Source organism: Lontra canadensis, unplaced genomic scaffold (genome assembly GCF_010015895.1).
Source record: "Lontra canadensis isolate GAN:19392208 unplaced genomic scaffold, GSC_riverotter_1.0 scaffold28, whole genome shotgun sequence".
Taxonomy (NCBI): domain Eukaryota; kingdom Metazoa; phylum Chordata; class Mammalia; order Carnivora; family Mustelidae; genus Lontra; species Lontra canadensis.
This window is the reverse complement of record NW_022631022.1, coordinates 2,976,885-3,003,225: the sequence shown is the minus strand read 5'-3', so window position 1 is coordinate 3,003,225 and position 26,341 is coordinate 2,976,885. Positions and strand designations below refer to the sequence as shown.

General features: G+C 52.6%; 1 protein-coding gene across 9 annotated transcripts in view; it reads right to left on the bottom strand.

Moving 5' to 3' along the window:
- MEGF11 (multiple EGF like domains 11) overlaps positions 1–26,341 on the bottom strand; it is a 342,570-nt gene that overhangs the window by 186,187 nt on the left and 130,042 nt on the right. The window lies entirely within an intron of this gene.

Genomic DNA, 26,341 nt, shown 5'->3' with positions numbered 1-26,341 from the left:
CCCCTTCTTCCTGCTGGTAGGGGAGAGGGGCGGGGGGAGGGATGGGCACCAAGAAGGCTCACACAGGACCGGGACAGGTAACCAGGGGTTTGCTGCCCCCATCCAATCTGCCAAGCTGGCCCATGGCCACTCATCTTCATTTGGTAGTGCCTTTTCTGAGTTTATTTCTTTGACAGCTAAAAGCCTGGGTCCCTGTTCCACTACTTGTTAGCTGCATGTCCGTAAGCAACACAACTTGTCCTCAGTTTCCCCATCTGTAAAATTGCGGTTATTGCAAAGAATAAACAAGGTGATTCATGCAAATCACCTAGAAGCAGAGGTCTGTTATAATTGCTGCTGGTTGTTTTTGTTTTTTATGCTGCTGTTATTAATACTCCTCTTCCCAGGGCTGCCTGCAGGAGCTGGGATGCCACAGCTCCAAAGAATTCTGAGGTTCATTTCCAGCTCAAAGGATGAGAGAAAGGCCAGGGTGAGACCTGCAGAGGTTTCCTCATTCGCTGAGGCAGGGAGGGGGATGTAGCACTGGGAAGCCTGGAAGCGTGGACACTGGGGGACAGGCAAGGAGGACCCACGGTCCAGGCTTAGCTCATTGGTCAATCAGAATTGTAATTTCAGAGAAGAAAAGCCTGGAACAAAAGGAGGCCACAGTCTGGCTGCCAGGCCCTTTCTCTCCTGAAAGACTGTTGGTCATGCTTCCGGGGGGAATATGAACTTGGGTGAGGCCAAGAGTTCTCCCTGTTCCTGTGCCCTCTCTGCACATTCATGCAAGTACCCATGCACACATGCATTCACTTCACAAGTGTTCAGCCAGCACGTGCTGTGTTCTGGGCCCCCTGGGTGGGAATTACACAGAGGAGTCCAAAATGCAAAAATGGGGGGCACCTGGGTGGCTCAGTGGGTTAAGCTGCTGCCTTCAGCTCCGGTCATGATCTCAGGGTCCTGGGATTGAGCCCCACATCGGGCTCTCTGCTCAGCGGGGAGCCTGCTTCCCTCTCTCTCTGCCTGCCTCTCTGCCTACTTGTGATCTCTATCAAATAAATAAATAAAATCTTTAAAAAAAAAGTTCCAGCAGAGCAAGTTTAAAAAAAAAAAAAGCAAAAATGGCCAGTCCCTGCCACTACCCGGACTTCCAGGCAGTGAATATTCTTCCTGCCTGCTCTTAAACCCTTGGGAGGCAGGGTGCCCTCTCAGGGAGTTGTTAACAGAAGGACTGCACTCGAATTCCCAAAGGGGCCAAGATTGGGAGGAGAGCAGAGAACGGACTTGGCAGCCACAGTGTCTGGATTCAAAACCTGGTTCTGCCACTTCCCGGTTGTGACCTCAGGCAAGTTACTTTAGTTCTCTGGGCCTCAGTTTTCTCATCCTTAAAATGGGGACAGTGGTCCTCTACCTTATAATTTGGTTGCAAAGTCAAACCATCAAATACAAGTAAACTGCTTAGAACACTGCCTGGCACCTAGGGACCGAGCTATTATTTTTTTCGAGGTCGTCTATCCCATCCTCCTACCGCTGAGTGGTCACTGACTCCAGAAGCATTTATTAAGCACCTATTCTGTGGTAGACACTGTGCTAGGTGCTGGGAATGCCATCGGCCAGTCAGCCACAGTCCCTGCTTTCACAGAGCGATACTGGGAGAGGCCGGCAACAGCTGAGTGCATGGGCAAGCAGGGAGTGGGGGGCGGGGTTGGGGAAGATAGACGAGCAAGTGGGACAGGAAGCAAGGGCATTAAAATGTCCCTGCTGCTGGGGTGCTGGGGTGGCACAGTCAGTTGAGCCTTGGACTATTGGTTTTGGCTCAGGTCATGATCTCAGGGTCATGAGAGGGAGCCTTGCATTGGGCTCCCCACTTAGCACAGAGCCTGCTTGTGACTCTCTCCCTCTCCCTCTGCCCCCACCAAAATAAATAAATTAAAACAAAAATAAAAGGTGTCTGGTGCTGAAATCACAGCCAGAGTGCAGGATGGGCTGCAAGAGAAGGGAGGCAATTCTGTATGCTGGCAGACAGGGGAATGGCTTCACAGAGAAGGGGATGTTTGACTTGACCTTCATTCCTAATGCATTTCTAGAGCACCTACCATGTGCCAGGTACGGTATCAGCCTTCCCCTCTCCCACAGACTGTGGAATTTTGCTTCTTGGGGTTTTCTGCTAGAAGGAAACTTCCTTTACCTTCCTCCTTCCCACCTCTCACCTGTCCAGCCATGGCACTCCCTCCTGCCCTCTCCTCTTTGGCACATAGAAGTTCTGGCTGTGAATGAGTCTCAATTTTCCCCACCCTGGGCCTCCACAGAGCCTGGAACTCCATCTGCAACCCAGCTCTCCAGCTCCCTTACCACTTCTGCTTACCCTTCACATAACTTCGATGTCACTTCCTGTAGGAAGTTTTCCCTGACCGCACTGCCCATCTCCCTGCCCTCAGGCTCGGTTCCCTCCCTGCTCCTAAGCATGTGGCTTGCCCTACAGGGCACAGAACAGACTACTCTATGCCACTTATCTATCTCCCATAAACTTCACGTAGCAAAGAATGGGCATCTGTTATTCATCGTATGTCCCTTACCTACCATAGTGCCTGGCCCATGATAGGTGCTCAAAAAATAAAGTTGAATGAGTATGTGTCTGGGTCTACAAAGGCTCTTGCTCCTTTCCCTTCATCCTGAGCCCACTGGTCGCCAATGTGGGCCACACCAGTCCGCCTGGGATCAAATACGTAACTCCGCTAAGAGACCAGGGCAATGCCAAGTCCCAAATCATCTCCTGGTGGCAGAGTGAAATCCTCTTTAGAAAAATTCCAACGATTCTCCAGCTAATAGACAAGAACCGTTCAGCCAAACCCAACAAGAAGGATTTCAGTCTGGGGTTTGGGCCTCCCGCTTCTAGCCTGGAGCCCAAGGGGGGCATCAATCATCAAACATCAGTGTCAGATCAGCAGACTCTGCTGGGCACCTTTCTTGCATCTCTACCAATCATTCCAAGACATTAGCCTGCCTCTCGAGGCTTGCCTCAACATGGCTTAACTATTAATAATGGTTTATCAATTAAAATTGCCAACTTGTCAGGATGTCCCTAAGGGGTCTCCATGTAGAGCAACCATGTCCAACCAGTGGGCCAGACAAAAGCCCCAGTGTTGCAGTCAATTCCCTTAATCCATCCCCCGGGCCCCGGAGCTGCCAGTGGGCATGCCTGATACACTGGGCACTCCTCACTTTGTAAAGGATTTTCCTGGCTGAGCTGTTCAAACCACCAATGCCGCATTCCTGCAAGGAGCAACAGCTTTTCAACTTGTTAATGATGTGGGAGCATACGGCCTGAGTCAGCAACCCCCAGCACACAACCCAAGAAAATCTTTTTCTGGGTCTTTTTTTTCCCACTTGACAGATGCCAGGCTTTCTCTAGAAAGACACATTCTAACTGATTGATTTTTTTTCTTTGGGAAATTGATCCTCATCACCTACAAGGAAAGCAAAACATGAAGCTTGTCGAGTATTTTTTTTTTTAATGCTTTGATTTAAAAACCAGTCCCCTGGTTCTGTCTTGCAACTTGCCTTTCCTGAAGGAGCTAGCCCCTTCTCCTGGCCACACATGACAGAGGCCCAAAGGAGGGGGCCCTGGGAAGCTGGGCAGAGGGATGACAGAGAGACCCCAGGCAGAGGGACGTGATTAAGCACATGCGCTGAATTCGGCTTGGACAAACTTGGGTTCTAGTCCTGTCTTCCACTCAGCTAGTTCTGTGCTCTTGAGTCAAGTGAAATGGCCTAACACTGCAAAATCCTGGGTTATCTGTGAAACAGGGCCAACAGCATTGCCTAAATAAAGGGTGCTGGGGGCAGGGGGGTACTAGCTAAAATAACTGAGCAGTTTCAGTGAGGGCCCCATAAGTCCCAACTCTTACTATCATAATTGGTTTGAGAGGAGGCAGCCCACACGGGACACCTGGATGTGCTGAACTCAGGGACTTCCGCAGACACTCAGAACCACAGCATCTCAGAACAGAAGGGGCCCAGTAATTAGAGTCCCCACTTCTACCACCTCGTCCAGAGCTTGGAGCCCCTCTCCTACATCCTGTGCCAAACCTCAACGGAGATGCCTCTGCTAGCCGGGAATGCAGTCACTCTGCCCCAAACTCATTCAATTGCATCCCTCAGGTGAGAAAGGCTCTCTTCAACCTCTGGGCCTTTGCACATGCCGTATTTCTTCCTGGAGCCCCTCCTCCCCTTCTTCTTTGCCTGGTCTCTCCTTTAAAGGTGCCTACTTTGGGAAACCATACCTAGCCACCCTTGATAGATGAGGTGTTCCCAATACATGCTCCCCTAGCACCTGCCTTTCTTCATCAAAGCACAGGTCACATGTCCCTGTCTGGTTTGTTGACTATGTTCCGCACTGGCCCAGGAGCTTCTGAAAGCAAGTCCTCAGGGCCCAGCACGGGGCAGAAGCTCAATACACATCTGATGAAACTACAAATGAATGAATCAATGAAGCCCCTTCCATTTAGGAACAGCTCTGATCACTAGAAAGCTTTTTGCTTCACTGAACGGAGACCTGCCTCCTTGGAGCTTGCCCAACTGCCGTCTTGCCCTTTCCTGTCCCCCAACCCATGTCTCCTCCTGATTTCATATAACAAGCCTTCGGGGAGCTTTTCTCTATTGGAACAGAAGCAGAAGCAGATCGGAAACAGAGTAATAGGACCCCACAGCTTCTGAGCAGCATATGGCTGGAACCGAAGGTGCCTGCCCACGGAGAAGTGTCCTTCCTTCTGTCAAAGTTAGTCTTTTGTCCTGGTCTGCAGCCAGGCGGAGGTCACCAACGAGCATGATGAGCCCCACCCAAAGTATATGAGCTGTCACTGCCCCACACCCCCTGCAGCCAGCAGCCTGCCATCCTGCTGGGTTTAAATCTCATTTCTATTGAGAAGCTAAATCAGGAGCTACTTAGCACCACTGATTTAGGGCTTTAATAAAAATAATGCAAAGTGAATAGGAAAGGCAGCCGTGAAGGTCACCATCAGGAGCTGTCCCCCGCTGCACTCTTGCCTTCTCCGCCTGCCTCTTTGCCCAGCCCAAGGACCCCTAAATTCCCCGGCAGTCCCACAAAGGGGAGTTGGTGCTTTTATAAGTCAGTCCCCTTCACATTCATACCCTTTTACCGCCCAGACTCTATTTGTTTCTCACTGGGCTATTTAGGAACTTCCCGCCACCTCAGGACCTCAACAGTTCTCTAAAAAGACCCTGGCCTGAGAGTCTAGAGGCTTCTGCCTGTGCCCCAGGTCCCCAGTGGGGACCACTCACAGTCTCTGCGGAAGCACCGTGGGTGTTGAGGGGACGAGGCAGAGGCCCAAAACCTGCACCACCTGAGGTCCCCTGATCAAGGAATTTGCAGTCCTCTCCTGCTCAGGATCAGAGACCTTGATTTCCGTCCACTCCGACCCCCACCCCCGCCACCCACCGACCCAACCATCCCTGACCCAGGGCCAAGCCCAGAGTGTTTCCTTACATTCCAAATAACACTATTTGAACATTTAATGCTTTAGTAATTAGGGGGAAATGTTATTTTTAAATGACCTTTTTATTTTTAAAATCACCATGGCCATCCCTACAGCTTCCTGGTGGCAAAACCAGGCTTCAAGCAGAGGGCTCTGCAGGCCCAGAACCAGCACTCCTCTCACCGTTCTTCCACACAGCCTCCCGAACAGACCCAAGCCTGCAGTAGGGTAAAGGAACGATAATGCCTATGGGCCCGGTGAGCAGGGAAGGCTTCCCAGAGGAGGAGAAAACCCCCCAGTTGGGAGGCATGAAGCAGTTCACCTGGGCAGATGGAGGTCTTGGAAACCAGCCCTAACCAGCCTTCTCCTCAGGCTCCAGCGGCCAGAGCGGGGTCCACAGCCTCTCACTGCCCCAGGACAGGACTTGTCACCACTCTGGCCCTGGTGACTAGGGTGGAGAGAAGAAACACCTCATGACCCTCCCAGGCTCACTCTGCAGGACACCCCTGCCCTTCACCTCATCCTTACTCCCCACTCCCTCCCACTGCCCTGCCCTGCCCTGCCCTGCAGTAGCCTTCAGCTACACAGAAAAACAGTGGAGCGGAGAACAGGCAGGGACTCTGTTCGCCCCTAAATATTTCACCCATGGGCCTGTCTCTGCATCTCTGGGAGAAAGCATCACCTCCACACCCTTGCACCTAAGAAAGTGACAAACATGAGGGTCGTTTCCTGCAGCACTGGCCAGGAGAGCCAAACCTTGGAAATAACCAAAACGTCCATCCGCAAGCAAAGGGGCAAAGAAATGAGGGTACAGCCATGCAGGGAATACTGTGCAGCCAAGAAAAAAGGAACCAGCCGCTCTTCCAGGACTGCGAACATCCACTAGAGCCAAAGGAAAAAGCAGTAAAGGCAAAGCAGGGTTTAGAAGATGCTGCCTTTGGTGAAAAAATGAACATGCGCTGGAGAAGAGTGCACATGTCTGCTTCCTCCACTGTGCACAAAACAGCACTGGGGAGATGCACAAAAACTAGTGACCGCGGTCTCCTCTGGGAGGGGCACGTGGCGGAAAGGCTTTAAGAGGGCATCCCCTTTCTGGTGGTTGAATATCGAACTGGGTGATGGTACTGTGTGCACAGAAAATAAGTATCACTTAAACTGTAAAAAATAAGGCACGCCATGCAGAAGGCTTCTGTTAACATACAGAAGAATCCTCTAGGAGCGGAAACACAGCATCACATGTACTCGTCCCGAGGGAGGGTGCCAGCCACCACCACGGGCCGGAGAGGGTGGGACTTGGAACCGGCGACAGTAAGTTTTGCAGAAGGTTTGAGTCATGGGGCCAAGCAATGCGTGCAGGTCGGTTCTCCTGCTGAATTAGGGCCTGGAAGTCACCTCTCTGACAATGACCATGGGGGACCATGTTGCCCCCAGCCTGGACAACAGCAGGTTCCCTAGGGCCCCTGCCGTGCCTGGGAAGGAGGGAGCGGGCAGCAAGGGCTGCCGCCGGTCTCAGCACAACACTGTGAGACCCAATAAAATCCAATCACCCAGATTCCCGAGGTGGTGGTTCCTCCTCTATCACGCAGAGAACAGTATTGATTCTTTCAAATAAGACCCTGGTTCTCCCTCATTCCCACTTTTATCAGCCTAATCTGCTGAGATGCCTGCCTTCTTGTCCCCTCCTCTGCCCTCCTTCCTCTGTGTTCTCACCTTCTCTCCCACCCCTCTCCTACCTCCCTCACCCTGCTGGCTCCACTTTCTTTCTTTGTTAGCTCAGCAATTCGGGGCCCTGCTCACAAGTTGCCTTCTTCCCTTCATCTTCAGGGATGGTCTGCTGTCCACACCCAGTCGCTCTGGCCCTTGGTCAGGGATGGGTTGGAGCAAAAGGAGGGAGGAGGCGGGGTGGGGAGCAGGGGCTGTACCCTGGCCCAGCTGGTCCTGTCCTTTCAGGTCAGAGCCCCCCACCCTAGGGGAACCTGCAGGCAGGAGGCTAATGGGCATCCTACCCAGCTGGTGGGCACCAGCTCTCGAGAGAAAGCTGCATTCCAGCAGAGAGCTGCGTGTTGAGAACACACGAGCATCTCGTTCCCTCTTTCTGTGCACTCCCCACACTAGCACAAGCTCCCCCTTGGAATGCCGGACTGTCCTTCCCCTGTTGCTGCCCATCCAACTCTCTTCCCTTTTCTCTAGGGTTCAGGCCATGCCCTTGCCCTTGAGGCGTCTGGCCCCGAACCCCCACTGGCAGGGAGGTGGCACGTTCTACTCTGTATCACAGTTCTGGGGACACGATCTCAGACTCCTTCTAGGTCAGAACAGGTCTCCTTTATCTGTGCCCTGCTATCTCCCCCAACCCTGACCCATTATCTAGCAGAGTAGACCAAGGAAAGCAATGTAGCAGATATTCGCAGAAACGAAGGAAGAAGAGCAGAAAGAAGAAATGGAAGAAAGAGAAAACCGATTTCGGCCTCTGACTTTTCCCAGCATGTAATAGTTTCTAAAGCCCAGCTACATTTGCCGTTCCATCTGCTTTCACAACTCCCCTAAATTGGCCAGACAGGTCTGTTACTATACTCACTTTACAGATGGGGACAACGAGGCTCAGAGACATGAAGGTACTTGCCCAATGTCACCCACAGCAGAGATGGCAGAGAGCCCCGATCTCCTGGCTCCACCCCGCCCCCCCGCCCCCCCCCCCCCCCCCCCCGCCCCCAACCAGCCTCTCTCTTCACCTGGAGCGTTCCCTTGGCCTGTCTCCTGGAGGGCTGGCATGATTAAACATCACCTCTCATGGAGGGCTCACCTTGCAAGCTGAGCTATCAGCTGATCCTGCCTGATCCTCCTTCCAGAGCATAGACAAAGCCCAGAGCCTGGGTCACACCGTGGCCAGGGGAGGCTTGCTGGGGGCTGAGAGCTGTAAGGCAGGCCTTACTCAAGGCCTGGTGGCAAGGAGCTGTGTTGGGAAGGGGGCCAGGAGCCCCTGCCTCACATGGTGCAGTATGAGCCACATTGCTCCTGCTTCCCCTTATGCCTGAGAACACAGGCTTCAAGACCAGAAAGCTGAAAAGGCAGGGCACTTGTTTTCCCCTGGGGGCAGAAAAGTACAGGGAAAGTAACCACTCAGTCTTTGAACACATAAATAATGTTGCTTCTTCTACCCACTGTCCCAGAGCACCTACTTACAGAGGGCATGAACAGCACCCACTCAAGAAAACATTTTAGCAAAACAACAAGAGGCAAGATCAGGCCTAGAGTGGTGGTGTGGTTGCCATGGAGTCTGACAAGCCTTCAGAAGGTGGCGATCAGGGCCGACACCCACGTGCTTCTGTGGCTCCCTGCACACGTGTGTGGACGCAAAGCCGCCAGCGCCTGCTCCCTGTTCCTCCAGGCCGCCCCGCACAAAGGCCTCCCGGAAGGAGACCAGGTAAGCACTTCTCTAGGCCCCAATTTTCTCATCTGGAGAAGCAGGAGGAGGACACCCTCCTTGCTGCAAAATACACACGACAGCAAGGACTCTGCAGAAAACACAAGGTGTGGAAGAGTCGCTCAAGTGTGGACCCTAGAGCTGGGATTCCTGTGTTCGAATTTCCATTCCACCACTTACTAGCTAGTTACTAGGGCAACTCACTTAACGGCTGGCTGCCTTGTTTCCCCTCATGTCTGCAAGAACAAGCAGCTGGCAGGCACTACAGGTAAAGGCGGCCTTGGCCTTGGCTCAGGGAGAAAAGTAGTGGGTGGAAGACAGCCTGAGGGCAGGTGTCCGTTACCAGAGCAACTTACATCTTCCTAGCAGATTAGCAGTGTGCCAAGACCCTTCTTTCCCACAAACTTGCTTTCCCACTCCCCTCCCTACCTGCAGCTCATAGCCAGGGCTATCTTTCAGTGCCCATGGAGGAGGCCCCAAATGCCTCACAGGAGCCAGGTGACACCATAAATTCATGGAAGAGTCATAGCCAGAACTGGGTCCAGGAAAGTCTGCTTTAGCTGGGCACTGTGTACCAGAGAGCCCTGGAAAAGAAACATCTAGACAGGGAGCCAGAGGTGCAAGGGGCATCACCCACCCCACAACAGGAGTCCTGTGCCCACAAAGGAAAGAGGGGAGCCCTGCCAGGCCACACAAGGCCTGCCTCTTCTCTTCCGCCCTCCGCCAAGTTCTAGTTTCTTTGGTGCGTAAATCTCGAGCCCACCTCATGGTCTTTACCCACGCAGTTCGCCCAGCCAAGAGCTCCTGCCCCAACCCCAGGCTTCACTCCTCAGCCTGCGATCTCCATCCCAGCCCTCTTCCCTGATGTCCCCGTCCTCCCATGTGAAGGAGGGGTCTCTAGTAGTGGCTCTCAGCATCCCATGTTCTTCCCCTTCACGGCACCCACTGAAAATGGCATCCTCCATTTATCTGGGGAGCAACTGCTGAAAGCCTGTCTCTTTCTAAGCTATTAGCTTCCTGGGGTTAAATACAGCATCTCTTTTGTTGACCCCTGAACCTCTATCCCTGGCCCCAGCATGGAGTACAATAAGCACGCAATACACGCTGCCCAAAAAAAAAGTAAATGAACACACTATGTAGCCACTGGAGGAGGCACTCAACAAACGTGTGCCACAAATGACCCTTTTGTTGGAAAAGGTGTCATAATTACCGCCATAAGGACACTACCAAAATAAACATTCTTCTTGTCCTGCCCCCACTCCAGGCCTCCACGGTATTAGATGTAAATAACACCTTGCATTTGTGCATAACAAAATACAACTCCAATTGCTGTTAGATGCCACACCTTAACCTTGCAAGGGAGGTAGGCCAATGCTGCTATCCTCATGACGGTGTCCAGGAGGGCTAAGTGATTTCCCCAGCTTCACACAGAGGTTAATGGAAGTACAGAGAGCAAAGCAGGGCTGTCACTTCTGCTCTGATCAAGCCAGACCTGCAGCCCTTCTCACATTCAAAAGGAGAATGGAAAAGTCTGCAAAGGATGCCTTGCTGGGTTGTGAGTTCCCTGACTAAATGACCATTTTTGTTTTATTAATCCCTGTCTCTCCATCACCAAGCCCAGAGAATGGCCCATTAGAGGTAGTTGGAAATAAATTGCTCAATCAAAAAATGTTTACGGGCGCCTGGGTGGCTCTGTTGGTTAAGCGACTGCTTTCAGCTCAGGTCATGATCCTGGAGTCCCGGGATCGAGTCCCGCATCGGGCTCCCAGCTCCACGGGGAGTCTGCTTCTCTCTCTGACCTTCTCCTCGCTCATACTCTCTCACTGTCTCTCTCTCAAATAAATAAATAAAGTTTAAAAAAAAAAAAAATGTTTTACCTAGAAAAAGAACATGGGAAAAAGGGGGTAAAAGAGAGAGGAGACAGTTTCTTAAACATCTAAAAAGTTGTTATATGGAAGAAAGAGACTTGCTCTGGGACCAAATGAATACCTTTCTCCCACTGAAAGTAGTCTAATCCCACTTGGGCTTGCTGAGGAAAGAATGAGTTCTCGGTCAGCCAAGGTAATCAAACGGAGCCAGAACCATCATCTCTGGCCATAATAGCAGCAGGGTTTCCATGTTACACAGAATCCTGGGGCTCTATTTACATATTGATAGTATGCATGATGGACCTGAGGCTCAGGCAGATTAGCAGCCAGCCATGTCCAGGGTCAATGGTCTGCAGGGTTCCATGTAATTCCGAAAACATAACTCCCTGATCTCAGAATAGAAGGGAATCAGGATCCACCCCGTCTCCAGATTCACAGTCCCCAGCTCCAGGGGACATGAAGCCTGGGGTTCTGAACTGGTGGATCTCACAGCTTGGCTTCAAGCCTCAGCTACTCCATTTCATTGAAGATTAGAAAAACGAAACTCCTCCCTGGTGTGGGTTCCCGATGCGGTCCCCTTGGTGCATCTCCCCCTCCTTCTATCACCAGAGCACAATCTCACTCACACACAATCCCCGAAAGTCCTCCCTGAGAACCATCTTGCAGGGGCCCCTACGCCCCCAGCACGAAGGCACCCCTGCATGTGGAGAACAAGGTGCAGCTGGACCCAAAGACAAAGGGGAAGGGAGGCAGCCATCTCAGGACCGAGTGCCAGCTCCTGGCTGCCTCAAAAGGTCACTGGACACAGCTGTCACCTGCAGGCCTCCCTCCTCAGTGGGAGTAACTAGAGGAGGACTCTCAAGTAGCCTCCACGCAAGGAAAAGGGAGATGCGTGACAGAGGTGGGGGTGGGGGGGCTAAGCTGATTGACAGCCATTGTCACACCAACATCAGAACAACAGGCCCAGTGGGCTTGGATCTGCCTGCCCATTCCTGGGACCAGGCCTCATTGTCTCTGGGGAGGGGGAACCAGAAAGGTGGCCCCTAAAGGCTGGGATTAGCCCTTCTGCTGTCGGAGATCAGAGATCCATGAGTAAGCCCCCCCGCCCCCCGCCACCCACCGCTGACCCAGCCTCTTGGGGGAGAGGCAATTTTGATTTCCCCCAAGTCCCCTCCTGACAGACACTGAAATGGTCAACCTTCCAATTGCCCGTTAGCTCCACAGAGACGCCAAAATATTCAGACCCAAACCATGCCTTGCAGGCCTTCCAGGCAACCTCCCCAAGTAGGGGGTGGAGGGGTCAAGAGAGGAGAACAGGAGACAAGGACATAATGCACGCAAAGGACCCCAAGTTAAACAGCAGGGCAGCCAGAGCCTGCCCTGGGCCTCTCAGGAGAGCAGAGTCTTCTGGCTGGGGAGACAGCAGGACCTTAAGCCCATGTCCCATCCCCATAGGCCAGAGAATGAGGGAAGAGGAGGGGACCACAGCCCATGTTCCCTCCCTGAGGGGATGCCTGGCAGGGCACCAGGGCGGTCAGTGAAAGGCCAACCCACTTAGATCAGCTGTGAGGTCTTGACTGTGGAATGTCAAGTTGGGGTATCCTCTTAAGAGGCAGGTGGGGATCAGGATAGGGACAGAGCTGGCTTCAGATCGAGTTTTAAAGGGGAGAGGGTGCTATTATCCTCCACCAAGGTCTCCTCTCCCCTATCGCCCATACCAACCTCTCTCCACCCTGGGGAGCATGGAGGTTAATATATCCCCTCCTCAGGGAAAAGGGTTACATTGTAGCAGAAACCTTCTGGAGACCAGAAAATCACCCAGGAGACTAACATGAAAATTCCTGGCTCGTCAGTGGGAGAGATACTGAGAAGCCCCAAGACAGAGCAGTCTGCATGACGCCTTCGTCCTAAGATGCACGCCCTCCACAAACACCAATTTGCTAGACCTGCCTCTGTCAAGGTCTGGGTCAGTCTCTAGGAAAGAGCCCTGGCTTTGGAGTAAGATGGACCCCAAGTTGGAGTTTTCTCTTCCCAGTCCCAGCTCAAGGACCTCTGGCCAGTTACTTGGCCTCTCGGCGCTTCTGCTTCCTCCTCTGTGAACTGGGATGGCACAGCCCACCACAACCCTTGCCAGGAGATTGGAGGAGCACCTGTCACGGGGCTGGCGTGCAGTGGGCCCCACACGTGGCTCTCCTTCTGCCCCACTGGATAGGCTGCTCGTGCCAAAGAAGAGAGCTATCATTTGGAATGAGAACATACCAGACTGTATTCATCATTCCAACCAGCTGGGGAGCTGGGGACAGGAGAGGGCCACTTTGGGGTTAGGATGGTAACGGTTCCAGCCAACCAGAAGTCTCTCATCACCTTTAACTCTCCCAGAGGGAGCCTTCCCAGGTTGAGTTATCTTCTGTGGGCAGGAGAAGCAGCTCTGGCCCTTTTTAACCTAGCACGGATCATAGAGCAGAGAAAATACAACAGCCCCACACCACTAAACACTCTTCAACTAGATTTTCCCAGCCCTGCCAAAGAGGCGAGTGGCGGCCTCAGTTAAAGGAACGACATGGATATTTCCTGGAGGAAGTGGAAGACCCAGCTGTCCAGGGGAAGTGGTAGACATCCCGGGGGAGCCAGCCGGGTACGAGCCCAGGGACAGGCCCTGGCCAGGGCAGCACAGCAAGGGGGCAGCTGCAGACTGGGGGTGACTGGGGGTGGCTAGCCACGCAGTGGGCCCGCACACTGAGCGCAGGGACAGTCCATCGCTCTCCATCGTCCACCTGCTTGACTGCTGGGTTGGTGGGCTGCCGAGACATATGCGGGGGAATTACAAGTCTCATAATTCGCCCAGATGGTGGAAGTTCCCGAATGATTCCTTCTCAGGGGACAGCTGTTCCACCGCTGGGCCATATGGCTCCCCTTGCTCTGCACCCTGCTCCGGGAAATGAACCACTTTGCACAGGCAGCTTCCAGATCTTAGAAGCGCCTCTTGTTCTGAGCCGGTAATTAAGACCTCCAGCCGAGGCGTCCGTGTTGCTCCACGTGCGGTTTGTACACATGTCAGAGCAGCGTTTTAAAGCTCCGTCAAGGTAAATACGGGTGGGTGAGGCCTGCCAGCTTTGTCTTCTGCTCAAGGGGAGCCCCTGCCATCGCAGACTCAGTGAGAGAGCGCGCGTGAGGCCGCCCGCGGAACTCGGTTTGCCGTTTTCTGCGCACGGTGAGCCCTCCCCAGACCCAGCCATGCCCCAGAGTTCTGGGCTGCCAGTGACCTTCAGAGGTCACACTGTCCACCCTCTGACTGGAGGCTCGTTTCAGCAGACAGGAGGAGACAGACATATCAACAAAGACCTGTAAGACTAGCAGGTGATTTAGAAATGCACCGAGCCCCTAGGAAAATAAAGGGCACTGCCGGACACAGATGCTCGGACCCCCTCTCTGGGCCACCTGCACACAGCACCCCAGCTCCCCAGGAATGCAGACATGGACTTCCCGTGTTCGTGACAATCTGCGCAGTGCCCTGGAGCCAGTAGGCCAAGACTGGGGCTTGGCATGTACAAAGCTGATGCATACCAGGAGCCAGGTCATGTTTATTTGCTCTTCTTTCTGACAATTTCAGCCATTTTCACGAGGAAGTCCGGGGAAGGGCCCATATGCCCCACCTCCCAACCCTATGCTTACACACGCAGGGCTTCTTCCGAGATCTGAAACCTGGGATGCCTTAGGCCCTCAGCCTAGCAGGGAAGGTCTCTCTGCATTATCCTGCCATTCTAGATAACAAGAGCTCTTACTAACCACTTACTGTGTGCCAAGCCTGGTTCTAAGCATTCCACATGAACTTACTAAACCTAATCCTCATAAGCCTAACTGGAAGGTACTGTTACCACCCTATTACACAGATAAGAAAACTGAGGCAAAGAGAGGATACATGGCAGAATCCCTTAGACAAGGCTTCATCACAGAGGAAAACAGGAACGAGCATAGGAACTAAGCAGGACGGATAGCCAGCTCAGCTAAATACTACCTGCTCTCAACCTCCAGAGATGCCAGAAGCTTCCAGAGGTGGCCTTGGAGCAGCCAAGCCTGCAGACCACTGGCTGTATGGTTAGGCTGAATGGTTAGGAGCATGGGACCCACACCAGATGCCTGGGTTTGGCTTCTGGCCATATTGCCTCATTGCTGGGCGTCCTTGGGAAAGTTAGGCAACCATTCTGTGCTTCTGTTTCCTCCTCCACAAACTGAGAATGTGACTAGTCGCTGCTTCATCAGGGTGTTGTGGGGATTGAGTTAATAATACAGAAGTGAGGCATAGAGTCCATGCCATGTAAGCGTCAGCTAGGAAGATGATCAAGCAGCAGGAAGAGAAGAGGTAGGGGAGGAGAAGACGGTTATTCCCACTGCCTGACTCATTAGGGGTCTGTCCCTAACGGGGCTCGCGATGACAAAGCCCCATCCCTTGCAGGACAGGCTTGATGCTCCCAATTTTGGACACAAGAAGAAGTCTGCACGGGGAATGAGGAGGGAATGAAGTATCTTGGGCAGCTCAGCGAGTGGAAGAGCCTGAGCCAAGGGCTCTGCTCCCAAGCCCAAGTACTAATGACAGGTCACCCCTGCCCTGGCCAGGACTGGGGCTCCACGCTCTTAAATGTGAGGTTCCTCAACGCCAGTCACTGGAAACCAGCTCACCACTTACTGGCTGTCGGCCCTTGTGCAAAACATTTGCATTCTCGGGCTTTCCATGTCAAGAGAGGAACAGCTCCCAGGAAGTCATCTTGAGGATAAAATGAGATGAATTATGTGACAGGCTGACACCAAAAAAAGTAAGCCCTCCCCCCCCCACCAACTCTCGGTTCATCCCTCGGTGAAGGCGAATGCCCACCAAAGGAGGTCGTTATGGAGGACGTGTTCCAAACGGGCCCGGTGAGCCCAAACAAGGCTCTCCACCTGGTCTGGGGTCACTGGGAGCCTCTCCTTCTCCTCTCCCACTCCCCCTGGTAGTTAGATCTTTAGGAGAAACTGTGAAGGCCTGCGTTCGCCCTGAAAGGTCCTGCCCTCAGGAAGCTTCGGGAACGTCTCAGCCACATGGAACTTGTCACAATCAGCCCAGCAATACCGATGTCCACACCGCTGCAACTTTCCAGAGATCTCCCTGACTCCGATCTCATGTTGCCTGTTTGGTTCTCCTTCCAATTGCTTGTTGCCATTTCAAGCTACTACCTCGGTCCTAGGTCTCATGTTGGTGTTGGAAAAACCCTCCGCCCCACCGTCTCCATCACTGGAACTCGCACTGCGCAGAAGCTCAGAGCCTATAGGTCTTCTGACCAATTCCCCACAAGGAAGCACAGTAAGAGGATGGCCGAGTGGGTGAGGAGAACTCCGTCTCTGGAAGCCAGGTAGGGGCTCGCATCGGACGGCACTGCGGCAGCCTCAAGCCCCAAGGGGGTAGCTCCATGCTCCCGAGGCAAAAGCCCAGTTCCCCAAGCCAGCGCCGGGGAGGGTTCTCCGAACGACAAATGCTGCCTTGTGCCCCAGGACCGGGGAGGCTCTCCAACCCAAACCGACCCATCAGGCACCAGATGGCATTGGACTCAGGGGCTGAAGACCTCATCTCGATTCACACCAGCAACCAGCAGAGAGCGCAGCCCCAAGCCTGGGTCTTGCCTCCGGGGTTTCACGCAGAGAGGCAATTAAAAAAGGAGAATCGGTAAAAGACTGAAGCAGCCACGAAGCCACAGAGTCTGTCCCAGGGCTTGTGCCTGCCCTACGGGATCGAGTCCGGAGCTCAGAAAAGGGAAAGGCAAGACCAGGAGGAGAAGAGCCGCAGACGGCAGGGGGAAAGGACGCCCTCTCGCCCTCCTTCCCACCCCAGAACCAACTCAGCTGGTAGTGCTTTATATAGGTCCATTGTGCAAAAACAAGATTAAAAGGGACAGGCAGAACAAAGCATCACTCTCCCTAACAAAGGCCCCTCCACTTAGTAAATTAGGAGCTCTTTCCACCTGACACACTTTTAAAGGGAAATCTTCAATTACCACGGGCTGGTGGGGCATGGCAACAAAAGGTCTGTCCGGTGACTTTATTCCCAAAGCCCAGAGCAGGCATTGAAATGGTTTTATGTAATAGAGATACTAATCTAGTCCATATAATTTTGAGAATCCTTTATGGTGGGCTGAAGGGCGTCTGAGCCCTGCGGCTGTTTCAGAGAGATTTTCTGCAGCTTATGCATTTACCTTGCCAAAAGCTTAGCTGAGCAAACAAACAGTCCTCTAAATCACACTCGTGGCTGATTTACTATCATGCCTCTGCAGTTTGTTTGGTGATGGAACCTTGTGGATAAACAGAGGCCAAGGCCCTGGTCCTTCCACCTGACCAGGCTAATGGGATGAGGGCTGCTTTTAAATTGGGGTCCCCCTGGCTCCCAGATTTGAGACTTTCCCTCTCCTTGCCTAGCTCAGCCAAGGGTAAAGGGGCCGGAGGGGCAGTTCCTTGCCCCACAGAGGGTGGCAGAAGGCCTCCCTGACTTTTGCCCTTGGTTCCAGGTCTGCTCCATCCCGGAAGGAGATTGATGGCGTCATTTGCTCCCCGCTCTCCCCTATCCAGAGCAAAGACACAATTCTGGCTCCCTTGGTGACAATTCAGTACCACTCGCTGCTTGGAAAGGAGAAAGCGAAATGGGAAAACAGGATGGGGAAGGTGACTCTCAGAAGGACTTGGGGAGATGTGAACACACACACTCCCTAAACATAGGAGCTTGCGGCTCTGTGCCTGGCAAGCGGGCTACAAGGCCCTTTTTGTTGGCAGACTTGCCACATACACATACAGCAAGTCTGTATGCTGAGAACACACGTGTGCACACCTGATGCATGGGGGGGCGAGCTCATCACACATGACAAAACCCAGTACTCACAAATACACCAATGCGTATGTAAGAGTCAAAGCCAACACTGTCACACCTCCTACCATGTATTCACTTATTTAATGCTCACGGCAACCCTGTGAAGAAAGGTACCATTGCTACACCACGTTACAATTGAGTAAACTGAGGCACAGAGACGCTAAGTAATTCACTCCCCTTCTAGGATCTGTGTTCTTGACCTTTACATTATCTGGCACGACATGCCACACAGACACTCCCTTTGTTTTTATTTTTTTTTTAAGGATTTTTAAGTCATCTCTATACCCAATGTGGGGCTCAAACTTATGACCCCAAGATCAAGAGTCCCAGCCAGGCACCCTGGGACACCACTTTCATGGGCTGGGAGTAGCCTCCACACGTGCACGCACAGCCAGATGCTCAAGCATCCATATATCATGGGTGGTCCAGACCTATCACGTCTTCAGGTTCAGGCCAGGACTTAGACTGGGGAGAAGGGCAGTAAATAGTAAAACAGCTAAATACTTCTGCTCTAGTTGGTGCTGCCACCCCTGCCCCTTCCCCAGCTTCCCACCTACCCATAATCAGGTACCTATACTGTTAACCCCCAGCACCCCAACAGGCCTCTATAGCCCTAATTCCATTCTAACCTATTGATAGGAGTGCCAAACATGTCTTTAAATATTTTCATTCTTATCCCCAGGTATGGACAAGGCAGGGGCAGTGGAATGGGTGCCTACAACAAGGCGAGGGGCTTGGGCTCTTGTGCCTTCCATGAGTCTTGGTCAATGCCCAGTGAGCATGGTATGAGCTGGTCCCCATGCCCAGCTGGTCCCCACCCCATCCACTTGATGGGCAGCTGATCAAGGCTCTTCAAAGACAAGAGTACTGAGTGGACACTGGGAGCCAAGGGAGACTCTGATGTGTCATTTTCACCTTCACTGAAGCCACTCAGCTTCCCTTAATCAAAGAGCAAACAGTAGGGGAGACTTGGGGCCTGGCCTGTCTGTCATCCACAAAATCCCATTAAGGGCCACTTTTTGAAACCTCTGTGTTACAAAGACGAGGGAAGGAGGAGCTTCACAAACCAGGAAGCATTGCCTGGGAATTTTGCTTCCTCATGTCTTGGAAGCTCACTTCCAACCCAGAGTTAGCCTCCTAGGATCTGAGACAGCGGGCTAAGTCCCTGCAGAGCCTCAGAGTAGGGTCCCCAGGCTCTTTGCACACATGGGTGACACTGGGTGCAGACATCAGAACTTGGGGACTCTGTGGACCCAAGGGGGAGGGGGGAAATGGGGACAAGGACCCTATCTGCCACAGGCCACCCTCTACTCTGGGATCTCAGGTTCCCATCCCATCCAGAGACTACTCTTTCGGGTATCCTTTCAGGGTCCTCAGGAAAAGCCAACCCACATGGCGTTCTTCTAGTGAACAAGGCACTACGGAAAGCATGTGTCCCTGCTGGGCCCTGTGCTGGGTGCTAGGGACACAGGGGTCCCACAGCCATGGCTCTCAGGCTATCCAGGGAGAGAGAGAATAAGTAAGGGCAGGTGGGGGGTGAACAGGGCTGAGATCAGGACTGGGAGGGGAGAGGGAGGTATGGGGTGGGGCCCCCCAGAGACCATGCAGCTCTGCACGGAGTCTCCAAGAGCTTCTACAGAAAGCAGGACCAAGGGGTTCCAGGAGCAGGGGCAGCTGGTACAAAGTCCCAGAGGGAGACAGCATGCAGAATTCAGGAGCCTGGCTGGGGCAGAAAGGATCAGAGACCACAATGAGACCTCAGGGAAGCAAGATACAGAATGAGGAATCGCAGCATGCTGGAGTAAGCTGCAGTGGGGGGCACAGGAAGGATCAGAACTCTGGGGGGGGGCAGGAGAATAGACTGGTGGTACCTGATCGATATTTTCTGAGCCCCTACTCTGCTGGTACACTGTGAGCCATCGTAGCCCACATAACATGTGGTGTGTTTACGAAAGGGAGCTCCTGCCCATGGGAGCTTAGAGTTCATGTGTTCATTCATTCATTCTTCATTTACTGAACACCTACTATATGCCAGGTACTGCATGTCAAAGTCCTTTGTCCCTACTGAGCACATTGTCTAACTGGGGAGACAAAAATGTACACGGTCTACATCTCTGTGTCAGGCACCAATAGCACTAATTAACAAAACAGGATGGGGGGGTACAGAAAGATGGTTGGCAGGACTGCTATTTCAGAGAGGATGGTCAGGAAAGACTCTGATAATGACTTTTGAGAAGAGGACGGAGTGAAAGAAGGGAGAATCTGGGGGAAAAGCACTCCCGCTGAGGGGACAGTGCTCAGGGTTTCTTGGGCGCTGCAATGAGGCACACGCCGGACAGCAAGGAGGCCAGCATGGTGGAGGCAGGGAGGGAGGGAAGAAGGAGATGGATGGAAGTCAGTTGGGGCCGGCCACCGTGAGAACATCAGAGAAGCAGCTGACCCCAACAAGGACCCGAAATCAGAGCTGGCATCCCATAGATACTGAGGGAATTCAGAAGACAGAAAGTGGGGCCCTGGACACCCAGGAAGAGGACTTTACATAAACGTCCAGCGGCTCTGCCACTAATCGAGGCTTCCCCTCGGAGGCTGCCTGGTCCGGATAGCTGAGTTTCCATTACAGCTGCCGCGGGTAATTAAGCAGCAGTGCCTTGATCCTTCCACTGCTGCGTCAGCACACAGGACCCTGCTGGCCCTCGCTGCAGGAGGGGGACCTCTGGGGCTAGGCCAGCAAAATGCAGCCAGCCAGACCCCAGATTTCCCGTGTCCTCTTGACCAGGGTGCCTGAGCACGGCTGTCCACAGCTCACCCCATCCACGGCTCACCCTGTCCCCAGGGACCTCCAGATGGGTCTTTCACCCCTTCGGCCATCCCTCCATGCTGCTGCCCCAGAGCAATGGCTCCCTGACCCCCCTCAGCATATCACTGGCTGCTTTCCCCCTTCAATGAGATTGTCCGTGCAGTGCTGAGGATCTGTCCGTACCCGGCCCTTTGAAGCACCACTCCCATACTTCCCATGCTCTGGCCACAGAGCCTGCTGACGCTGCCCTGATCCTAGCTGCTCTCTCCCACCTGCGTTTATGCTGGCCCCTTGGCCACAAAGTGCCCTCCTTGCACACAGGACACAAACAGCAGTAGCTACCATTTACTGAGCCCTCACTGCACGCCAGTTTCCATCCAGAATGCTTTCTTCGTGGTAACTCACTTCGTCCACTCAAGCCCAAAGGGGCAGGTCCTTAATACAGCCCTGTCTTATCTTACAGATGACAAAACTGAGGCAGAGAGAAGCAAAATACCATGCTCAGGGACAGAACGAGCTTTAAAACTCAGGGTCTCTCTTAATCAATGCCCATCTCCTGCCCTCCTGTTAAGTTCCTACCCAGCGTTGACACTCTGCTCAAAACCAACCTCCTTCAAGGATTCTTTTTTGGGGGTATACCCGGTGCCTGGGTGGCTCAGATGGTTAAGCGTCTGCCTTCGGATCAGGTCCCAATCATTGGGGCCCAGGATCACGCCCCACGTCGGGCTCCCTGCTTGATGGGGAGCCTGCTTCTCCCTCTCCCTCTGCCCCTCCCCCCCAATTCGTACTCGTGCTTTCTAATAAATAAAATCTTAAAGTCTTTTTTGATCCCCCTCCCTCACCCACGCCCCACCCCCACCACCCCATAATTCCCCAGACAGAGTTATTATGGTTGCTTCTCCCAGAGAGGTCTCTCAGTGCTGGGGGTCTGAGTCTATTTTATTCACGCAATTTCTTTCTCACCCATTCAGTAATTATTCAGCACTGAGCTCCAGGCACTATGTCTGGGCCTGGCAACAACCCACATAGGAGACATGGTCCCTCAGCTTCGCGAGCTCACTTTGGAGTGGGATAGATGGACAGGCGAGGCAACATCACAACCAGTGGGACAGACTGACAGAGGGGGCCACATGGCTCTCAGACAAGTGGTACTCTAGAGCAAAATCAGAGGAACCTAAACTAGGTACTAACAGGACAGGTGTCCAGAGAAGATGCTGAGCCTTGGTACTGTTACCATAAATTTACTTGTTCAAGAACCTTCATGGGGCGGGGGGGCCTGGGTGGCTCAGTGGGTTAAAGCCTCTGCCTTCAGCTCAGGTCATGATCCCAGGGTCCTGGGATTGAGCCCCGCATCAGGTTCCCTACTCAGCGGGGAACCTGCCCCCCCCCCGCCCCGATGCCTCTCTGCCTACGTATGATCTCTGTCTGTCAAATAAATAAATAAAAATCTTTAAAAAATAAAAACTAAAATAAATAAAAATAGAGATATCTAACCGTGTTCAAATGAGAGAAAGGTAAGTGCCCAAGTGTAAGAGAAAGTGGCCAGGGTAGGTGGCGGGTAGGGCAGGGTTATAGCAGGTACAAAAGGGCAGATGCTGAAGGTAGCCCAGGGAACAGGGGACCTAGCTAGCACTGCCCCCAGTTCGGCTGGGAGCCTGGGGTTTAACCCACACACAGGGGCAGATGTGGCCTTGGGACCTGCCAGCTCTGTGCAGGGGAAACTTGAAAATGCACCCACCAGCCAAGTGAAAAATACGGGATTCTGCACGAGTAAGAAGTCTTCCACAAGAAACAAAAAACCAGGACGGGGGAATGGGGAGTCAACGTTTCATGGGTCCAGGGTCTCCTGCAGGCATGATGAAAATCTTTCAGGACTAGACAGAGGTGACAGGAGCACAACACTGTCAATGCACTAACCCCCACAAAGCGTATACTTCAAAACCATTACTACCGCATTATGTGAATGTCACATCAATTTTTTTAAAGGAAAAGGCCAAAACAACCCCAAAAAACAAAAACACAAAAAACTCTAAGCCTTCGCCACAGTTCCAGTCTCAATGCGGAATCCCAAAACCAAGTTAGAGATGCAAAAATGGGTCGTGAGCCACTGAAAACCATTAGTGTGCCTAATAAGAAAATGCAGAACTGATGTGCGGGGCACATGCACCCCTCCAGGGTGTGGGGGAGGAGGGAAAAAAGCTCAAGAGTTCACAGCGATAAAGAAAAAGGGAAAAAGAAATTATAGCCGATATGGGGGGCGGAAATCCACCACAGGGGAGAATCAGCAGTGTCCACCCCCAGAACTGATACTCTAGGAACTTGAGTCAAACTCATGGACTCCACACAGAATTATCTTCACGTATAGAATGAATAGCTCAAGCTAAAACCATCTGAGACTATAAAAGAAATATGTTTGAAATAACTAAAGCAATCACTGAAAGTAGAATTCATAATGAAAGCACAGACACTACGGAGAAAAAATAAAGCAGCGAACCCACAGATCTGAAGAAGGACTAACAGACCTCCTAGGAATGAAACACGCCGTTGTCGAAATTAAGACCTCAACGGTCAGGTTAATTAGCAGAGCGAAAGGATTTGAAAAAATGGATCTGAGGGAAATCTCCAAGATATAGCATGGAGAGCTAAAGAGGGGAAACATAAGAGCTTAGGAGAGAGAAGGAGTGATACGAGTCTCCAATATGTTGGACTTTAATAGAAGGACAGGAGATATTAGAAGAGACATGGCTGAGAATTTTCCAGAACTGATGAAGCACATGAATCCTTTGCTTGTACGAGATGTACACTTCTGAGGAGCAAACAGTGTGAACGACGACGATTCCACACCCAGACCCATGCTAGGAAGCCGGCAGCACACAGGGGATGACAAATTCCAGAACACAACAGAAAAACATCTTCACGCCCTGAGGGAAAATCACTGAAAACCTACAATTCCACAGGCAGCTGAAGCACCATGCAAGAGGGAGGGTCTAATGAAAGCCTTTTCACCTCCAAGTCTAGCTGGATTGCAGAGTTAAATTTAGGATTATGAGATAAAATCTGAACAACAACAACAAAAATAAAATACGGCATTTCAGACGAGCGAAGCTAAGAGAGGGGATTGCTCGTGGACCTCGCCCCCCACCAGGAAATACTGAACAGGGCCCTTCAGGAGACACAAGAGGTGAAGAGCAAGGAAGTCCGTAAGCAAGAGCTAAATTTACATTTAAATAACCATCCACTGTATAAAACAACCTCTATAATAAGACAAGGGTACCTTAAGCCCCAAAACACAGTGTGAGGACTTTGCTGGAGTTCAATCCGAGGCACCGCTCAGGCTCCCCCTTAGCCATCCCTGGCCAATCATATGGACCCCACTGGGCCTGCGCAGTCCCCCTCCCCAGAAACTGAGCAACTCCTCCCGCACCCCCAGGCTACAGTGAGACAGGGGGCCAGCAGCCACGTACCTGAAGCTGCTGGCTCATCTCTCCAGGTCTCGATTTGGATGAAAACTACACGCAGGGCTCTAGCTTTCCAAGCAGGCACTGAAAGGGCTAGACAACCCCTCCAGGAAGTCCGGGGGCATTACCTCCCCCGCCAAAAGGAAAAAGGAGATGGGGGATTGTACAGATTGATTTCCCCTCCTTGCTGGCTGAATACCAACAGGGCGCACCTGTTAGGTGTCATGCTGTGTAACCGTCTCCAGCAGCAGGTAGGTAGACCAGTGGTTTCCCAACGCAGCAGCATGAGCCTCGTCTGGGAACTAGTTAGAAATGCACATTTTCCAGGACACCTGGGCGGCTCAGTCGGTTAAGCATCTGCCTTCGGCTCAGGTCCTGATCCTGGGGTCCCGGGATCGGGATCGATGTCAGGTTCTCTGCTCCGTGGGGAGCCTGCTTCTCTCTCTCCCTCTGCCGCTTCCCCCTGCTTGTGCTCCCTCTCTCTCTCCCTCTCCCTCTCAAATAAATAAATGAAACCTTTTTAAAAAATGCACATTCTCCAGTCCCCTCCCCAAGTCTTCTGAGTCTGAGACCGACGCTGGGGCTCCTCAGTCTGTTAGAAGTTAGAACACGTCTTCCAGGTGATTTTTATGAGGTAATCAGGTGCTGATAATACACTTGAGTGAATTGTGAATTGTGATTACCGAGGCATCTGTGTGGCATTAAGCAAAGCCCTCTTCTCTCTGCTCAGCAGCCAGCAACACTGCAGAGTCCCTGCTCCAACAGCCTGGGCCCTGGCAGAGGACGGCACGTCAAATGAACAAGGAATAAAATCATCTATCATTTTATCTATTATTTTAAGCCACGGGGATTTGGGTGTTGATCGTTACAGTGTCATAACCAAGCCCGTCCAGTAGGATACCACCTAAGAATCAAAGAGCATTTTCTCGAAATAGCTCTAACCCCACTCCCTAAGTGATAAAATCAGCTCCACCTGTGAGGCAAAAATGCCCACTGCCTTCTCTCTCAAGAAAGGAGAAAGAAAGAGAACTGTGCTTGTGCCTGGTGACCCTCAGGAAATATTGGGTGCCTGGGTGATGAAGAGGAGCTAGGATTCAGCTGTATCTGTAGCTAACGGAGCAGGTGGGCAGTTCTGGCCCAGAAGGTTCTAGAAGGGCTGCCAAGGGCTCTGGGATAAGGATGGCAGTTCTGGGGCAGGGGAAATGGTACAAAGAGTTTGCATCTGTATCAAGGTCTATGCAGGACACGCTCACTCATTGTTTTATCTTTCTCCTTCCATGCACGGGGATTATCTGTCCTATGCCACAGTGGGTCCAGAGAGGCAAAGGGACTTTCTCAAGATTGCACAGTGAGTTGATGGCAGAGCCAGCCAAGGTTTTTACTCCGAGACAGTGTCCCTCTAGTCTCTGCCAAGAAATGGGCTCCAGGAAGGTGGTTTTGGAGGGAGGATAATGTCCCCTCTCCCCACCCCGCCCTGCCCAGATATCCCCGTGCATAGTCCTAAGGACTCCTGGCATCAGATGGGTTCTCACCAGGTTCTTCACCCAAGGGGTGGAAAAGAAGTGGAGGGGGAAGGGCCACAGGGCATCGACTCCTGGATGCTTCTGGGTTTGCAAGCTTCTCATTTGGCACCCAGCACCTGGGGCACCATCCCTCACGCAAGCTCCCTGATGCTAGGGTCTCCATTCGCTCTTGGGCAACTGATAAAGCCTGGTTGTTTCCCTTCCTTTCCTCCCATTACAATAAGCAGGAACAAGAGAACGCCAGCAACGACCGACCCTCACCTATTCATGGGCTCAACTGTGTCCTCCTATGTTCAAGTCCTATCCCCCTATTCTTCAGAATGTGACCTTATTTGGAGATGGGTCTTATAGAGGTAATCAGTTCAAATGAGGTTGTTAGGGTGGGCTTTAATTAGTCTGACGGGTGTCCCTCCATAAAGGGGAAACCTGGAGACAGACACACATACGGGGAGAAGGCCGTGTAAAGAATGGAGTTCTGGCGCCACGAGCCACGGAGCTACCAGAAGCGAGGGGAGGGGCCTGGAGCAGAAGGAACCAACCACGCCGACACCCTGATTTGGACTTCTAGCCTCCAGTGGGGTGAGCCAGCACACTCCTGTGGACTGAGCCAGCCAGGCTGTGCTGCTTAAAACGGTGGTCGCAGGTAAATGAGTAAGTGCCTCACCCGGCCAGCCTCCCAGCCCAGATCTCCCTCCTGCAGCCAGGCCAGCCACCTCCCCATCTTTGCTGATGGGGTTCCCTGTCCCCTCCATGTCCAAAGACACCATTCCATCCAGCCCAAAGCCCCCCGAAGCCCCCTGAGGGGAGAGCAGGTCACAGTGCTCTCCCGGGCCTGACATGTCCCATCTGTGTTCTTTCACACACTCTCCTCCGGCTGTCATCCATGGTTCTTCTGCGAGTGGCCTGGCCATCCC